General features: G+C 45.1%; 1 long non-coding RNA gene across 1 annotated transcript; it reads right to left on the bottom strand.

The window, feature by feature from the left end:
- Positions 1 to 8,866: 8,866 nt before the first annotated feature.
- Positions 8,867 to 16,936, bottom strand: LOC131484644 (uncharacterized). Its single transcript, XR_009248364.1, has 5 exons — positions 16,662 to 16,936; positions 15,537 to 15,680; positions 13,643 to 13,795; positions 9,996 to 10,215; positions 8,867 to 8,978 (listed from the first exon to the last, which is right to left on the bottom strand). It is a non-coding gene; the product is annotated as an uncharacterized LOC131484644 (long non-coding RNA).
- Between the last annotated feature and the right edge of the window lie 327 nt (positions 16,937 to 17,263).

Consider the following 17,263-nt stretch of genomic DNA (forward strand, 5'->3'; position numbering starts at 1 on the left):
CTCTTCTCTCCTGCCACTGAGACCTCCGATCACATCTGCAAGTCTAGCAGATTCCTCCAACATAGACTGTTGTAACTGCAGAGGCTTCTTCTACGAGCTAAAAGACCAACATTAAAACTCACAGGTTTGGGGCGCCTGGGTGGCTCAGTCGGTTGAGCGTCCGACTTCGGCTCAGGTCATGATCTCACGGTCCGTGAGTTCGAGCCCCGCATCGGGCTCTGTGCTGACCGCTCAGAGCCTGGAGCTTGTTTCGGATTCTGTGTCTCCCTCTCTCTCTGACCCTCCCCCGTTCATGCTCTGTCTCTCTCTGTCTCAAAAATAAATAAATGTTAAAAAAAAAAAATTAAAAAAAAAAACTCACAGGTTGCTTCTAGGAAATGCTTTTTTGAGGATACAGTCTAATTTTGAAGGGAAAGCTAGTCTCTTTTATTACTCCAAGCGGAATAATAATTGATAATCCATTAGGATGCTTTAAGGTGAAAATAATAGGAAACCCAACCAGGAACATCCACAACAAAAACGAGAATATAGCATCTCACGTAATAGTTACGTTCAAAGGTAGAGCGGTTTCAGGGTTGGTAATCTCTGTCACTGTTCAACGACATCATTAAGACATCCGGTTGCATTTTGTTTTCCAATTTTCTACGTCTACCTTCCTCTGCTCTTCCTTCCTCCAACCAAAAGGTTGACTTTTGTCCACACATTTATCCTCCATAGTTGCAAACTGGCTGCCAGAGTTGTAAGTGCAACACAGAGCTCCATAGAGATGCAGCCGTGTGAATGAAAGAGGGTCCGTTTCCTGCCTTGAAACTCTTTACTTCAGAAGGCATCTTAAGTTTTAATTTAGTTTTCCAAATTTTCATTTAAGTTTCCTTTAAACTTTCTTGCAATCTCACTGCTCAAAATTACTACCCATGCCAATTCCTACACTAATTTTTGACAAGGAAAATGGCCTTGCCATGATTGGTTCCATGTAGTCAAGATCCACCCTGCTTTGGGCTGAAATCAGCTTTCCCTGAAGCACATAAGTTGCCTGATACCTGAACAAAGTTGAGATAGTGTTAGTAAGGAAGAAGGGACAAATGGCTGATGGAGAGACAGCCATATTCGGTGTCTAGATACGAACATGCTTTCCAAATTTACCCTGACCTACCAGCTGCTCCTCCTGCCCCAGCAATCCACTTGCCACAAGGAAAAGGACTCTTCCCCCTTCTACTCCCAAAGTTGGGCATAACTGAAGTAATGAAGGCCTTCGCAAACAGGTTAGGAACAGACTGGAAGCCTTGGGACCCAGTCAAGAATTCTACAAGTATCAGAAAAATTAATGTGAACCATAAGCATCTTATGTTGAAACCTGCCACCGACCGAAAAGCATCAAGGGGGCACCTGGGTGGCTCAGTCGGTCAAGTGTCAGACTTTGGCTCAGGTCATGATCTCATGGTTCGTGAGTTCGAGCCCCACATCAGGTTCTGTGCTGACAGCTCAGAGCCAGGAACCTGCTTCAGATTCTGTGTCTCCCTCTCTCTCTGCCCTGCCCCCCTCCCCAAAATAAATTGACATTTAAAAAAAAGAAGAAGAAGCATAAGTTACACCATTGATGGTGATAAAGGGCCTTCCAATTCTCAGTAAGTACCAATCAGTCAAGTGTTGTTCTTGTTCGTTCCTTGATCTGGGCTGTTTAATAGAGGTCCTGGGTTTCTATGAGGCCTGAACGCATAGTTGAAAATCCGGTTTATCTTACTGTCACATATCCTTATGATATAGTCTCCCATAACTTAGAGTAACTTGAACAAGTTGGATTTTTCTCTGTAGAAAATCAATTTAACCTGGAGGCCTAGGGTTGGGAGCCAAATGAGACCTACAGATTTGTCTTATTTTCTCCTTACATAGTTAGCCTATAAAGTGATTTTTTTTTAATGTTAATTAATTACAAACCTTTAAAATCAGGCAATTACATTTTTAAAAATCTGGATTTCTGGATTTTCTCAAAAAATCAAAAGGTCTGATCACGGGATCACATGACAACCATTGTCTGAAGCTGACTATGACCCTCCTTGGGAAGGGAAGTAGATTCTCCAGCTTGTTGCAGACTCCATTTCATATTCACGCTGCCTGCTTGATCCAACCCAAACAACTGAGCTTATGGCCCCTGACCACCTGATCAAAACTATGCATGGGGTTGCCTGATGCACCTGAATTTGATAAACCCAAAAGTCATAGCCAGTTCAGCCTGAGATTGAAGAACAAATGCACATATGGAGGGAGAGACATACGTGTGCATAACACGTAACAGGAGACATATGATCTCCTAGGAAGGCTGAGACATGAGGCCCATCCCCGAGGAAAAAACATTCTGAAACTCACAGCCCTCCTCCCTCTCCCCGCAAATCTTGGGCGACTGGCCACCCTGATAGGAGAGAAGGAGGAAAGAATCAAACATGCTATTATGTCCTGATCTAGTCTACAACAATCACCGTGTCGGGGGAGGCCCCAGAGCACTAGATCTGATTACTAACGATCATGATTTTAGCTCGTAGAACAAGGCTGTTCCCATTAGTGACTGTATACAATTACTGACTGATATGCTTTTGGGATCTTACCACAATATTCTTTTCAGGGATTTCTCGTTTCTTATACCATTCCCCTCCCCCCCGCCCCCCCACCACACACACACACACACACACACACACACACACACGCTCTTACTTGGATAGGTCTGACAGTAGGTGGCCCAAATGGAGTCTGGGAACTGGCTCTGTTTTGTCAGCATTCTATACATGTTTCTTGAGGGCCATTTCTTTCTTTCTTTAACCCTCACTTAATGACCACATCCATTTAAACCTATCTTCCTTGCTGAAGGTCAGAGTCCAAAACTGAAAGGCCAGGGATGGGAGTGGAGGAATATTCTTACCAATTATTTTCAGCGAGTGCCTGCTTCCAAACTAAATCAGAACTGTTCAAATGTACTAACTTAAAGTCTCAGGATCTCAGTCCAGAAATAGCCGATATTCAATATGAACAAAAATGTGCATAGCATGATACAAGGCTGCATGTTGAAATGGGCAATTGAGTACAGATCCTTTCACTGATGAGATGACAGAAATAGTACTTAAAAATTAGGACAGATTAAAAAAAAAAAAAATCAGCCAAACAGGGAACTGAGTTTCACAGAGATTACTGTGGCCTTTGGAGAAATTTCTATCAAACTGGATGCAGCCATAGGGAAATTAGGCTAGTGTAATAAGATCAGACATTTTGAGTCCAAAGCACCCCTTTAAGCACGGAAGGGCACAAGCACAGCTTCCTCCTGATAACTCAGGGTAAGACAGTCTACTTTCTGGTGGCCTAAGGAACATGCCTCAGGAAAATCCTGTTGAAAATAGAAGGGCTCATTCTACCTAAAGAATTTTAGTGCCTGGAATGTAGGTCCTGGTAGAACATCAAGGAATTGGACATCTTCTAGAATTCCTCTCGGATCCTTGCATCACCCTATGAAGTGCCTGAAAACAGCGATTTGGCAAGGATCTGTGAACAGAGAGATATTCCATAGACTGTAGTGGGTTTGCCTCCATTATTTAGTTTAGCCCAATTTAACCAGAACTACTCTGTGCCCAGCATTGTGCTAAGGGCTATAACAAATGTGAAAGAACTTTATGACAAAGCCCTTGACCTCAGGAGACTTGCCATCTTGTTGGGTAGGCTGAACCTATATATATGAAGGAATTAGAGAACGTAAGAATATAATTGTGAAACAAAATTGATCTAATCTTTACCTAATCTCGGGTTTCTTAGGTACCATTCCGCAAATACATTTATTGAGTTATAACAAATTGGGGCGCTAGGGTGGCTCAGTTGGTTGGGTGTCTGAATCCTGGTTTCGGCTCAGGTAATGATCTGGCGTTTCATGAGTTTGAGCATCACATTGGACTTGGCACTGCCGGTGTGGAGCCTCCTTGGGATTCTCTCTCTCCTCTCTCTGTCACTCCCCTGCTCTCTCTCAAAATAAATAGATAAACTTTAATCTATATATATAATAAATTATAACAAATTAAATTAATTATAATTTTTTTATTTTTTTTAATTTTTTTTTTAACATTTATTTTTGAGACAGAGACAGACAGAGCATGAACGGGGGAGGGGCAGAGAGAGAGGGAGACACAGAATCGGAAGCAGGCTCCAGGCTCTGGGCCATCAGCCCAGAGCCTGACACGGAGCTCGAACTCATGGACCACGAGATCGTGACCTGAGGTGAAGTCGGATGCTCAACCGACTGAGCCACCCAGGCGCCCCAATTATAATTTAATATATTAAAACCCACCAACAGGGAGTCTGGATGGCTCAGTTGGTCAACATCCAACTTCAGCTCAGGTCATGATCTAATGGTTCGTGGGTTCGAGCCCCACATTGGGCTCTGTGCTGACGGCTCAGAGCCTGGAGCCTGCTTCAGATTCCCTCTCTCTCTCTCTCTCTCTGTCTCTTCTGCTCCTCCCCACTCATGCTCTGTCTCTCAAAGATGAATAAACGTCAAAAAAATATATATACATATATATACACACATGATCGCATTCTGGCATAGCTACAATGAGTAGATAGATAATGTCAAGTGTTGAAAAGAATGTGGAGCAACTGGACCTCCCATACATCAATGATGGAAGAACAAATCAGTAAAACCACTTTGGGAAATCCTTCGGCAGTACGTGTAAATATAAATATATCCTATGATCCAGAAATTCTACTCCTGGATTTATACCCAGTTGAAATCCATATGTATTTTCACCAAAAAACATATAAAAAATGGTCATAGCTGCCCTGTTCATAACAGCCCCCAACCGGAAGCAACTCAAATGGCCATCGATAACAGAATAGATATGTCACATACTCAGGCAAGAAGCCACTAAAGAGTCCTGGGAATAAACAAACCATAATTATACCCAACAATATGGATGAGTCCAACATAATGTGGAGCAAAAAAAGCCAGACCAAAAAAAAAAAAAAAAAAGACAACTACATACAACACGATTCCATTTGTATAAAGTTCAAAAGCAGATAAAATTTATCTATTGTGGTAGAACTCAAGATAGTGGTTACCTTTGTTCAGGGAGGGTAGTTATTGGAATGACAGGCAAGAGGAGTGATAATCATGATTTATTTCTTGATCTGGGAGGTGGTCAGATGAATGTTCACTTTGTGCATATTCACTGAGCTGTAGGTAATTCGCACCCTTTTTTGTTTTTAATGTTTATTCTATTTTTGAGAGAGAGAGAACAGAGCTGGAGCAGGGGAGGGACAGAGAGAGAGGGAGACAGACTCTGAAGCAGACTCCAGGCTCTGAGCTGTCAGCACAGAGCCTGATGCAGAGCTCGAACTCACAAACCATGAGATCATGACCTGAGCTGAAATCAAGAGTTGGCCACTTACCAACTGAGCCACCCAGGTGCCCCATCTGGGTCTGTGATTTGCACACATTTCTACGTAATTTGTCAATAAAGTAATCCATATAAGGGTCACATCAAGTGTTTCAAATGCATCAACATTTTCTAAAGATCTCTACCAGTCGAGATTCAAAGCCCAAAGAGTTGTAGAAATTGACTGCCAGTCGTCTCTGACTGGGACCAGGAATTGCAGGTTTCTGAACTCCCTGTTCTGTTACTGATTCTCTAGACAACTTTAGAAAAACATTACTTGTCATACCTCTATTTTTAAAAATAGCAAGTTTGGCTTTCATTCTTCAATCACCATTTAATAATAGGTTTGCCTTTAAGGGTAAAATATGTGAAATTGCCCAGCAGTTGATGCTTTCAACATTAAATCAAAATGAAAATTCCAGTCCCTTTCAATTTTCATGATAGGTAACACAATTCTGCTGCACATAGGGAATGTGTCGTTATTGTCCAAAGGAGATTATTATCAGTCTCATTCTCTGCTCAGCCCACAGGTGAAGGTTAGGCTGTCTGCCATAAATCTTTATGTGCTCTCGTTTCCTTTCCTCTCGGAGAGACAGGGACAGGTGCTTTCTCAATCCCTACGTGGATGGATTCCCTTGCTCTGGGGAACAGGAGAAGAAACAAGTCTTAGCAAAATACGAACCAGGAGGAAAAGAGAGTTCGTCTTGATGGAAGGGGACCTGGGGCCGTCACTTATCAGCTGGAAAATGGTAACAAGTCATTCCACCCCTCTAAATTTCAATTTACTCATGTTTAAGATGTAGCCAAAACAATCCCTCTCCTACTTACACCATTGGGTTGTTTGGAGGGAAAAGTGAGCTTATGTATGTAAAAATGTTTTGGAAACTAGAAAGGGCTACGCAGATGCAAAGTATTATAATTACATAAGAATGTTACCAGTAAACTCTGTTGTTTTAAAGCATAGCACAGTGTGCGAGACAAACGAGGTCCCAGTGTTCGAGCAACTCATGTGATGAGGAGGTATTTTTATAGATGGTAAAAAGTCAAAAAGTAAATAAATAAAACAAGACGACTTTGACAGCCAATAATATTGTAATAATGTTGTGTGGCAATAGGTGGTGATGACACTTATCGTGATGAGCACTGAGTAATGTATAGAGTTGTTGAATGTTGTGCACCTGAACCCAACACAACACTGTATGTCAACTGTACTTCCATGGTAATAAATAAATAAGTGAGTTTGGTTCGTGAAAAGGTGCCATGGAGAAAATAAGGCAAAGCAATGCAATAGAGTGTGCCTAGGAGTTTTCGTTAGGTTGGGTGAGCAGGGACGTCAGAGAGGGGGCCGTTGAGGCTGTGTGCTGAAAGTGAGGAGGAAGTTCTGGAAAAAAAGTGCTCCAGGCAGAGAGGGAAGGCTGAGGCCAAGGTACTAAAATAGGAAAGAGCTTGACATGTGCGAGGACCAGACAGAGAGGCCCTGGGGCTGGAGCAGGGAGCGATGGGAGAGGTGGCTGGAAAGGCAGGTAGGGGCTCAAGTGCAGGAAACATCACGGATTGTGCCAGAAGCTGGTCAGCTAGGGAAAGGGGGTCGGTAGAAAAGAGGGCACAGGACTAAGACTTGTTTATAGAAGAGAAATAACTGGCAGCAAAAGACTTTTCTCCCAGGGGAATAGCTATGAAATCATAAAATCAGGCTTTACTTCTGACTTGCAGTATTTTATATAAACACCACTCAGTTTCCAGGGGTGGGTTCACTTTGAGGCTAATGGAAGATAAGCTTCAGAGTGCCCTGCTTGTACAAGGCTCTTCCGGGCCCGGGAAGGCACTCCAGCACTCTTGTAATCAAAGTTGGTATTCGTTTTCTTTAAAAGATCTTTCCAAACCTGCTCCTACTCCTGAATGTACCCAAACGCAATTACAAATTTCTAGAATCAGCTTCAGCAACAATCAGGACCCAGAGGCTTGTAAATATGCTTCCTTTTGACTACTTCAGGGTCCTTCTCACCAGCCCAGGAAGTCTGGGATCTACATTTCTACGGGCTGCCCTACTCCCTCCTTCTCTTTGCCTTAGGAGGCCCTGGAGCCAGGCTTTCCGCAATCCTGCCCCAGATAACCTTCCCAGCCCCAGTCCCCATGGCTCCTCCAAGCCTTCTACCCTCCTGCACCTCCACTACCTTCCCGGCACCTGTAAAAACCTCCAGCAACGTGTTCCTGTTCTGGCGACACCCACATCTTCTCTTGGCCCCATATTTTTGCACCTGCTGTTCCTCATGCCTGTATGCCCTTCCGCCCGTTCTCCTGTCAAACCCCTGTTGCACCCGTATTCTATAAAGCTGAAGGCTTCTCCTCCTCCTCCTCCTCCTCCTCCGATTACTGCTTCCATGACACTGAGTGCATCACCCAGTTAAGGCACCAACCTCACTGTATCAGAGTTAGTCATTGACCTGTGTGTCCTCGCATGTCCCCCCCAGCCGCACACTGGACTGGTTGAACTCCTTGAGAACAGGCCTTATTTTATTCATCTCCTTACCCCATCCCTGTACCTAGCACATCAAGTAGCTAATCAATGGATAGGAACCTCCCAAATGCTTAGCAGGACAGAACACGAGGGTTCAAGGAAACTTCTAGTTTTACCAACATACCTCCAGGCTCTTTTTTTTTTTTTTTTAATTTACATACACATCCATCCCAGCAAGCCCAGCGCCTCAGTAGTGGCTGTTGGGTGCATAGTCATACAACTACCCAATGCAAAGTTCCCCTGCGGGCACCGACAGACAGCTCCCCTGCAAAACTGTCTGGCTCTCTGAAGGGGCTATGGGTTTGGAAAGGAGGCCGATCTGGCTCAGTTGGGACTGGGTCCCCTGAAAACTCTTTCTGAAGCCCTGTGCTAGGAGCAAAGCTTTCCCAGAGCAGTCACAGGCCCTTTGCCAGGCAGCTGGGTTGTGGAGCCGCCTCCGTGTTTACTAAACAAACCCATGTGATTATCCTGTCAAGATCTGAAAGACAAAGACAAAAAAACTTAGCATCAATACAAGGCCACCTATTCAATTAAAGCCGCAAACCAGGGCAGCTAAAAGGCTGAATATAAAACAGTCAGGGAGAGTTTTAATAAGAGTGAGTTACATAACTTGAGTCTTGCTTGAGACTCAAACAAAGGCATTCTTATCTCAAGGTTAAAGAAAGGAATTAAGACTAGCAGCAGTCTCCAAGCACTTTTCCTGTAAACTTTCTGCCAAGAAGCTCGAGGCTGAAGGCTTGAGGCTCGGGGATGGGAACACGGGGCCTCTACAGCTAGCCTTCCCCTGGGTTAACTAGGACGTCTTCTGGGCAGGGGGTTGCTCCCCGCTGGTGGTGGAATCCCAGGCCTTTTCAAATCATCACCCTCTCACAATTGGAGACCTGTCCCATTCTGCCAGCCCCTCCTGTTAAGGATAAGAAACCCTGGAGGTCACCCTGCCAGGTAATGCAGGACAGGGACCAGGACGTCCACCATCCGGGACAGGGCCACTTTTGCTCCACCACACGGCCTGCACCTTCAGACACATCCACGGACCCTCGATCAGCAGCCAAGAGCTGTGGGGGGAAGAGGGGGCAAAACTGGGCATGTCCCCACCGCCCCCTGCACACTCTGAGACTAGCCCCAATCCCACCCCACACCAAGGGTTCACCTCTCTCCCTTTTCTTTCTCCTCCTTCCTTCTTTCTTCCCCTTTCCTTCCCAGCCTGGCTCTGTCCTCAACCCATTTACGACAGAGGGATCCCGTCGCATTATTTTGTCTTACTGGTGGCACTGGGAGGCAATGAGGTCTAGAAACAAAATATTTCTCTTTCAATCTCTTCCCATCTAAGCCTTGCCCTGTCCGGGCTCTGGGCTCCCGCCCCCACCCCAGCCTTTTCCTCCCTGCTCCTGATTGTCACTTCTAGAAAACTGGTCATGTTTAGGGGCACCTTGGTGGCTCAGTCAGTTAAGCATCTGACTGTTGATTTTGGCTCAGGTCATGATCACTGCATGCTGACAGTGCAGACCCCACTTGGGATTCTCTCTCTCCCTCTTGTTCTGCCCTTCCCCCTGCTCATGTGCTCCCCCTCTCTCTCCCTCTCCCTTCTCTCTCTCTCTCACTCTCAAATAAATAAACTCACTTTTTTTTGTTTGTTTTGTTTTTAAAGAATCCCAAGCAGGCTCCACACCATCAGCGCAGAGCCCGATTCAGGGCTCGAACTCACCAACTGTGAGATCATGACCTGAGCCAAAATCAATAGTCGGGTACTTAACCAACTGAGCCACCCAGGCGCCCCAAATAAATACATTTAAAAAAAAAAAAAAAAAAAGCTCTGGTCATGTTTAAAGCAGAACCTACCGTAAAGTAATTACATTTTAAAAGGGCACTCTTTGTAACGCTGGACAGCTTGTTCAACAAGAAACAGAGGCGTAACAGCGGACATATTTAAAAGGTAAATTCTGTCTGAAAGACAGGAAGCTTTCCAGACTTCCTTGAGATTAGAATTTACAGGTAATACTGCTGCTCCGAGGGGAATCAGAGCTCCCCAACCTCCAGGACACCACCTCCTTCAGGGAACAGGGTTCTGTCACCTGCTCCAGCCAGAGGCTCTTCCTTCAGTGGATCCTACATTTGCCATGCTGTACTCGGAGGTCACACCCTCAGGTGCCACCCTCATTGGGGATGTGCAACAGTAGTCAGCTCACAATTCCTGACTTCCGCAAATAAGAAGAGGTTTGTCTCTGAGCCTCCTGTGCTGGTTGGTGGCTGGTTTATAGCTTTAAATCCAGCACGATGTGGTCCAAGCTGGTTCTGCGGAGGGACAATGAAGAAGTTCTTTGTTTGGGGTACCTGCTGGGCTAGATTAAAGTACCAGGCAGGCTCTTTCAGCACTGGTAGGCTCCCAGGAGCATTGGGATTACACAATCTCTTGCTGGACAGACAGGCAGAACTGGCAAACTCACTGGGACGCGACGAGGTCTTGGGAGAGAGCTTTTTCCCTTTGACTCTGCCAGCGTCCCTAATCACACTGGCTCTAGATTTGGGGACTTTAAATGACAAAATGATAAGGTCTGGAATTTATTTTGCTGCTCCAAAGAAAATTGTAAGACTCCCCGTGGGCTGGAAAATTTTGTAAGTGTTGATTTTGAATAAGTGGCTTTTCCAAAAGCCTTTGGCATCAGCAAAGCACACCAAAGAGAATGAAAACTCACATTTCTGGGGAACCAGATCCTGTGCTGCCACAGGGTCTGTCTTAAATTTGCATCAAAACAAAGGACACCAGCTGCAACATGGGCGGCTATTGCTGGGTTGTTTTGCATTTTTTCCATCATCTTATTTAGAAAGCAAATATTACTATTCCTTATTTTGTCTCCCTCCAAGCAAAATGGTCTTTTGGGTCCAGCATATTTCGGGATTAGTAAGGGGTCAGAGAGAAGGCACAGGGTGTATGAAGGCATGTGTTTGAATTTTTAGGGCTGCTTTTAGAACAATCTAAGAGTGAAGTCTCCCCAGGGTGCCCAACTGGTCCCAGGGGGCAAAGCCCCTACAATGAATCAATCAGGGGGACTGGGATGAGTAGAAACAGAGAGAAGGCTGCCTCTTCAGTGGCATCCAAGAGGTGGGCCTGTTGACTTCTGACTGCACTTCTGGAAACTACCATCCACCTCTACTGAGTATAGCCACAGGAAAGAGCCATAGAATATCTCCATGGTGTCTCCTGCATGGATGTCATCGAAGACGTGGTATAATCACCATCTCTTTATGAGGATTCTCAGCAGAAATTTCATTCTGGCCTTAATACCACACACATACATACGTCTCTTGAACAATGACTCCACCTCATGGTGTTTTATGCATTCTTCCAAACAGTCTTCAGAACCCAGCCATATATTCTGGATGGATCCTGTCTCTGTAGTTCTATCAGGGCTGCTCTGGGGGGGTGTGGAGGGGAGGGATCTGCCTGCCCAGACCTTTCAAATCCCAGAGAATACTTCCCAGGAACAGTCAACCCAGACCCAGAGCTTCAAGAAGACTGACCTCAGCCCAAAAGCAAATCCCCATGGACATATTCTTTCACTAACAAATATTTCATATGACAGATATGTACGGAGCACCTACTATGTGTCAGAGGATATAGGCATGAACATGGCAGGCACAGTTCCTTATTCTCATAGAGTATGCAATCTGGTAGGATTCACCTCACTGGATCTCCTTGAATTTGGAGATATGTCAATGAAATTAACAGGCAGCGTAAGGTGGAAACCTCAGAAAAAGACCAGAAGACCAAAATAACAACAACAAGAAGATGATCTGAGCCAGAGTGAATGAGGACACTTAGAAAAAGCGAAAGAACTAGATTTCTGTTAGCTGTGTAATCTTAGGCAAGTGACTTAACCCCTGGGCTCCCACATCTGAAAAATGATGATACCACAAAGGCTTAGAGTGAAAAATAAGTGAGATGATAAAGCTCATGGCACATACTTAATAAACATTGGCTGCAGTTACTTTTACTACTATCCAAGTAGTGCTGAGAGGAGAAGGGCTGTTGGCATGGGCGTTGTGGCCACATGACCTGTTCCAGCAGGATTAGTGTTAGAAATGGAAATGTGGGGACAATGAAGGGGTCATGTCCGTGATGTCACCTGAAGTCCTATTCATTCCAGTAGAAGCTATTTTTTTCTCTTACACTTCAACAATTTCTAATCACAATCCTCATAACTTCCCTCTTTTCAGGTACAGTGACTCCCATCGTCCCTTCCATTTTACTGACGAGAGTGGTTTCCGTTTTATTGATCTTGGCCAAATTTAGAAAGTTAGCACAGATAGAAAGTGTAGACCTTCTACCCCATATCCCATGTTTGTGCATTTTCTGTTCCGATGGAAAGAGGAAATCAATTTGTTTTCTTCTTTGTTCCTTTGGCGCAATAGCAAGCAGGGTCACATGATACAGACAAAGGTCTAAGCAGCGTACGTTCTACTTTAGGAGTTCCTTACAATTGGCTTTGGGGTTATTGCTTCTCTAAAGTAAATAGTCAAATACCTCCTTAAATGTAACATCTAAGTGCCTGCTGGTTGCAGCCCTTGACCTAGAATTCTGGGATGCAAAAAAGTTAGGGAAATTCCAAAGATGTGGTTCCCTCTTTGGCCCACATGTTAGCTTCACTGAATGGCTCACTTCTGCTTCAAGGGATTGGTCTGCAACGTACAATCTGGGCAATGAAAGTTGCATTTCAAAGCAGCAAGATTCTAAACTCCCAAGATTTTGAAAACAGTCTCATTGTACCCATCAGCCCCTACCCACACCCCTTCCTCCACTCTCCAGCAGAGAGTGGCTCTATAAACAAAGTGGTGACAGGGAATCCCCACAAGGCCCATCCCCAGCACCAGGGCCCCAGAAGTTGAGACACACTTAAAGGAAATGGCCTTGCTGTACGAAAACCAAGAAAGGCCAGGAGAGGATGGAGAAAGAGCATGCCACTAGTAAGTTCTACTCATGCAAGGAGCCCAGATCAGTGATTTAAAAATAGAAAAGGGCAAATTTTCAAGCCCTCATGCCTTAATTCTCTATATAGTGCAAATGACTATATGCAAATGAGCTTGGTTGGGCTCAACAGAATCCCAGTTTATTGACCCCCAGTTACCTTCAGGGGATTGGTGGGCCCTTTTGACTCATTGCTGATGAAACTTGGGTGAAGAAAAACTCACTGGGCATAAACTGGAGTATCCAAGACCTAGAGTTAGCTGTGCCCATTGGCAACAGTTTTTGGACAGAGAAAATGTTTTTAGGAAGCTACTCTATCATTCAGGAGACCACCCCCCCCCCCTTACTTCTCTTATCTCCTCAGCCTCTTAAGAACCGTTGAGGGCTCATCAACTATTCATTCTGGCAGAGTGATAAGGAGGTATGCTCTTGTTTTCTATGATAAAGTTTTTGTGTTCTGTGTTCATGCTCAGGCAAGGAGCCACAAGCCTGGGAGATTTATTAATTTATTACTCATGCCAATTTTGGGAGCTCACAGGTTTGAATCAAGCCAGAGATACTTGCTATTGTATAAACCTAGCAAACCAGTGCGGAAAACGCAGGAGGAGAGAATATATATATATTCTTTGACCAAGTTATTCATTTTGGCAACATCCCGTCTCCCAGATCAATTGCCCGTTTAATCATAATGCCTTATAGCCACATGACCCTTCAGGGAGAGCTTACAAAGCATGTTCCCGTTTGTTATCTCCTGACCTTCCTAGCAGCCTTCTGCTGTGGGCTTGACTGGTGTTATCACAGAGAAGGCTCTGGACTACGAGCCAGAAGGATAGGGCTCCAACTCCAGCCACTTCCTTGACTGATGTCCTTGGGCAATTTTCCTTAAACTCTGATCCTCAGTCTTCTCTTCTGCACAAAGAAGCAAAAACACTCAGAGATGGATGGGACTACACAGCTTTAGCTTCAGGACATACCATCTGCACAGGCTGGGAACCTAATTTTGACATAGTTTTGTGTCCTTTTTCTTAGAGAAGGCTCCCCAAATTGTAATAAGCTTCAGGACTCACAAAACCTAGATCAGTCCCCCAATAAGACCTGCTCAGTCTAGTACCAGGAAGCCAAAATATGATAGGTATTTCCATGGCTTCAGCTCTGCCAGGTGGCCTGTGATGATCACCATTCATCCCCCTGTACCAGATGGACTTTGTTGGTCCCCCTCCTGGATAACTGTGAAGGGCTCACTGCTGGCCTCATCTCTGGAGAATTGCCTTTCACTGCATGGGAGCCCCTCGTCCTGGAGATCGCACCATCCCTTCCGTTTGGGGCAGTGGGCCGATGTCTGATTGATATGGAGTAGCCCCTTATACAAACAGTTGTAGCCCTATCTCAAGGTGGAACCAGCTCTGGGATACCATCTGTGCTCCTTTGGGATCATATCAAAGCTAGACTGCAGCTGGGATGACATCCTGGCTTAGCTTCTTCCTCATTATTTCCATGCCAAAGCCCGTCCGGTCCACTTTCAAACATAGTCAAAAAGCCCCTGAGACCCACTGCACCAATGCTCAGACTACTGCACAGAAGTGCTTACTAATTCCATGACTAGCATCACTGTCTGAGGCCCATCCTGGGCCCCTAACAAAGTCCAGAGATCCAGAGTTATAAGGACCTTTGGAACTAGGCAGTGGGAGGGTGGAGGTAGTGATGTTGAGCATTTGGTAAAACTCTAAACTGTGCCCGCCCCACCCTTAGTATCTTCTCTGAGTGCTTGCTTTAGATGTTAAGAAGGAGACCAAACAATGAGAAAAGAATGACTGCTAACATCATGTCTCTTTTGATCATTTTCATGCCATTTTTTACCGCAGGAGATTTATAACTCCTTCTTTGTCCCAGCTGAATAGAAAAGGAATCTGGACTCTCCAGTGTTGCCTGTCATTTTGGAGAAAGACAGAATTTAGGAGGAAAGAGAAGATTTAGAGGCTGTTTCTGTCTCATCTCTGACTTGGTTTGTGACCTTAAACGAATTAATTGTCACCTTTCAGCACTTGCACGTGTGGCATCAACACTTACTGTCATACCCCACAAAGAGCAAAGATTCTTGGAGAGAGATCATCATAATAGCAAGACCACCGTCTATAAAAGAGGCATACTTTTTAAACCATCAAAAAGGACACACAAGACATTCCTCATGAAAGGGAATAAAATGTGGGGCAGGATGTACCCAAGTGTTTGTTCCCCCAGGCCCTTAGCCCTAAAGGATCTAGAGATAACTAGCCTACCACTTCCTTACAAGAGACAGGTATAGACTTTGCAGGCAAATTATGAGGACCTAGGTCCAACTCCAGGGGCATCATTCAAGGGAGAGCGGAGCAGGTAAGCCCGATGAGCTTAGGCAGGTACATCTCAGAAACAGCTACTACAGGATGGAAAAGCCCAGTTAGAGGACTAAAGACCCAAGAAGCAAGGGCCCAGGGAACTCACTCAGGTAAGGCTCCCAGTGCCCAACACGCAGCTCATCAGAATCATAGATTTTCTGGGCCAGCGGCTTCCTATAGACATCCTCAGAATTTATCTCAGAATGTGGGCAGTCCTGTACTTGAGTGGGGGGGGGGGGCACAATAACAGGATTCACTGTGTGACCTTGGGCACTTACTTGACTTCCATTTCCTCATATGTAGTAATTCCTCCTTGATTCATCTTTCAGGCTGGTATTAGATTCTGTCTGAGGCAGTATGTATGAAATTGCTTTGTAACCGGTAAAGTGCCAACTGTAAATGTAAGATGGTAATATCTATGGCTAGATAAGGAGGGAGAGAGAAAAGAAAGCTTTTCAGAATAGGAAGAAAGGAGCTCCAAGATCTGTAGGCTCATTTAGCCTGGTCTCTGAGCCCATGCAAAGGCAGGCTTGCAATGCAGGCTTGCAGCTTTCTCTGCTGTTGACGGGGAGCTGGAAAGAGCCCCATGCCCAGTGTCCAGTGCTCCTGGCAAGAATGAATCTGCCTTTGGGTGTCCACAGAAATGGGAGCTGCAGTCTCCCTATCCCAAGCAACCACATATGGTCCATCTGTCTGACTGTTCTCTGCCATGATTTCTGGTTCCAAATCCAGCTCCCTGTTGGGACTAGGGCCCATTCCTCAGCTCCAGTCCAATTGGCTGGGGCCCTGCTCATTCCTGTCTCTTCCCCAGGACAGATGGACATGTTGGATAAACATGTTGGATATACATAGTACACCCAAACTCTCCTTAGATATCCTACCCTCTGCTCTACCTGCTTAACTTGGATACAATTCTCCCATGGACCAGCCCTGTCCAGATCACACTTAGTACCACCTCCCAAGCTTAGTGGTTTGAACCATGGGTTCTACGCCTGGGGGAGAGGGAGTCTGTTGCCATTCCCCTATACCCCAGCTATTTCCCCCTCACCCGTAATCAGCATCAGTTGCAATTTTCTCCCTCTGCCCCATTGGGAGCCCACAGTACTGGTAACGACAAATTTTAATATCCTTCTCCAAAAATTTCAGCAAAGACAAGAAAGGCACAAGATAAAAGGCTCAAAAGAGATAAGCACGTACTTCCAAAATGTTCATCCTTCAAAGGAAGAATCAAAGATAATTAAAATATTAGTGAGGGAAGCACAGGTAGATGAGTTATATTTGCAAATTCTTTAAATTATAAATTAAGGTGCTATCGCTTTAAAAAAGTTTTTTCCACTTAAACAACTTAAGTAATTGAAGTTATGAAATTTGTAGAACCCTGATTGCCTGTGAAATAAATATACCTTGTAGGTACTGCACACACCACTGATGATTGTATGTTGTATACACTGCGTTGATGTTCCGGGTAATCCTCAAATAAGTGGAAAAAAGACATTAAACTATCAGGCCAAACAGAGTGAGGTTGCTTTCGTTACTTATCTAATATGACATGTGATGATTGTTCCTCTGCTGGACCAGGCAGGAGTGGACTGTGGGTGGCTGAGTGAGGGTAGAGTGTCCCTCAGTGCTGTCCCTCGAGCAGAGGAGGGTACTCCCAGTGGCTTCATCTTTAACTGCCCCCTCTCCCCTCCCTCACACACACACACTGCTGAACCACACTGATTGGAACCAAGTGGCAGTTGGTGAGAAGTGACCTCGGGGGCCTGGATTGGACACTCAGAAGACGAAGTAGGAAGACAGAGATGGGAGCAGAGATATGAAATTGCCTACTTGGGAAAGAGGCTGGAGCTGCTTTTGATAAAGCCTCTGTAGCTTCGGGATGGCCAGGGAGGGAGCCACTTAGGCATCAGGTGGGTCCGGATGCTTCTCTTCCTCTAGGAGCCTGTGCAAGAAGGCTAGGTCCCTGGTTGTAGAGAAAGACTGAAGACATTTCTATCTGTTTGGG

Source organism: Neofelis nebulosa, chromosome 9 (genome assembly GCF_028018385.1).
Source record: "Neofelis nebulosa isolate mNeoNeb1 chromosome 9, mNeoNeb1.pri, whole genome shotgun sequence".
Taxonomy (NCBI): Eukaryota; Metazoa; Chordata; class Mammalia; order Carnivora; family Felidae; genus Neofelis; species Neofelis nebulosa.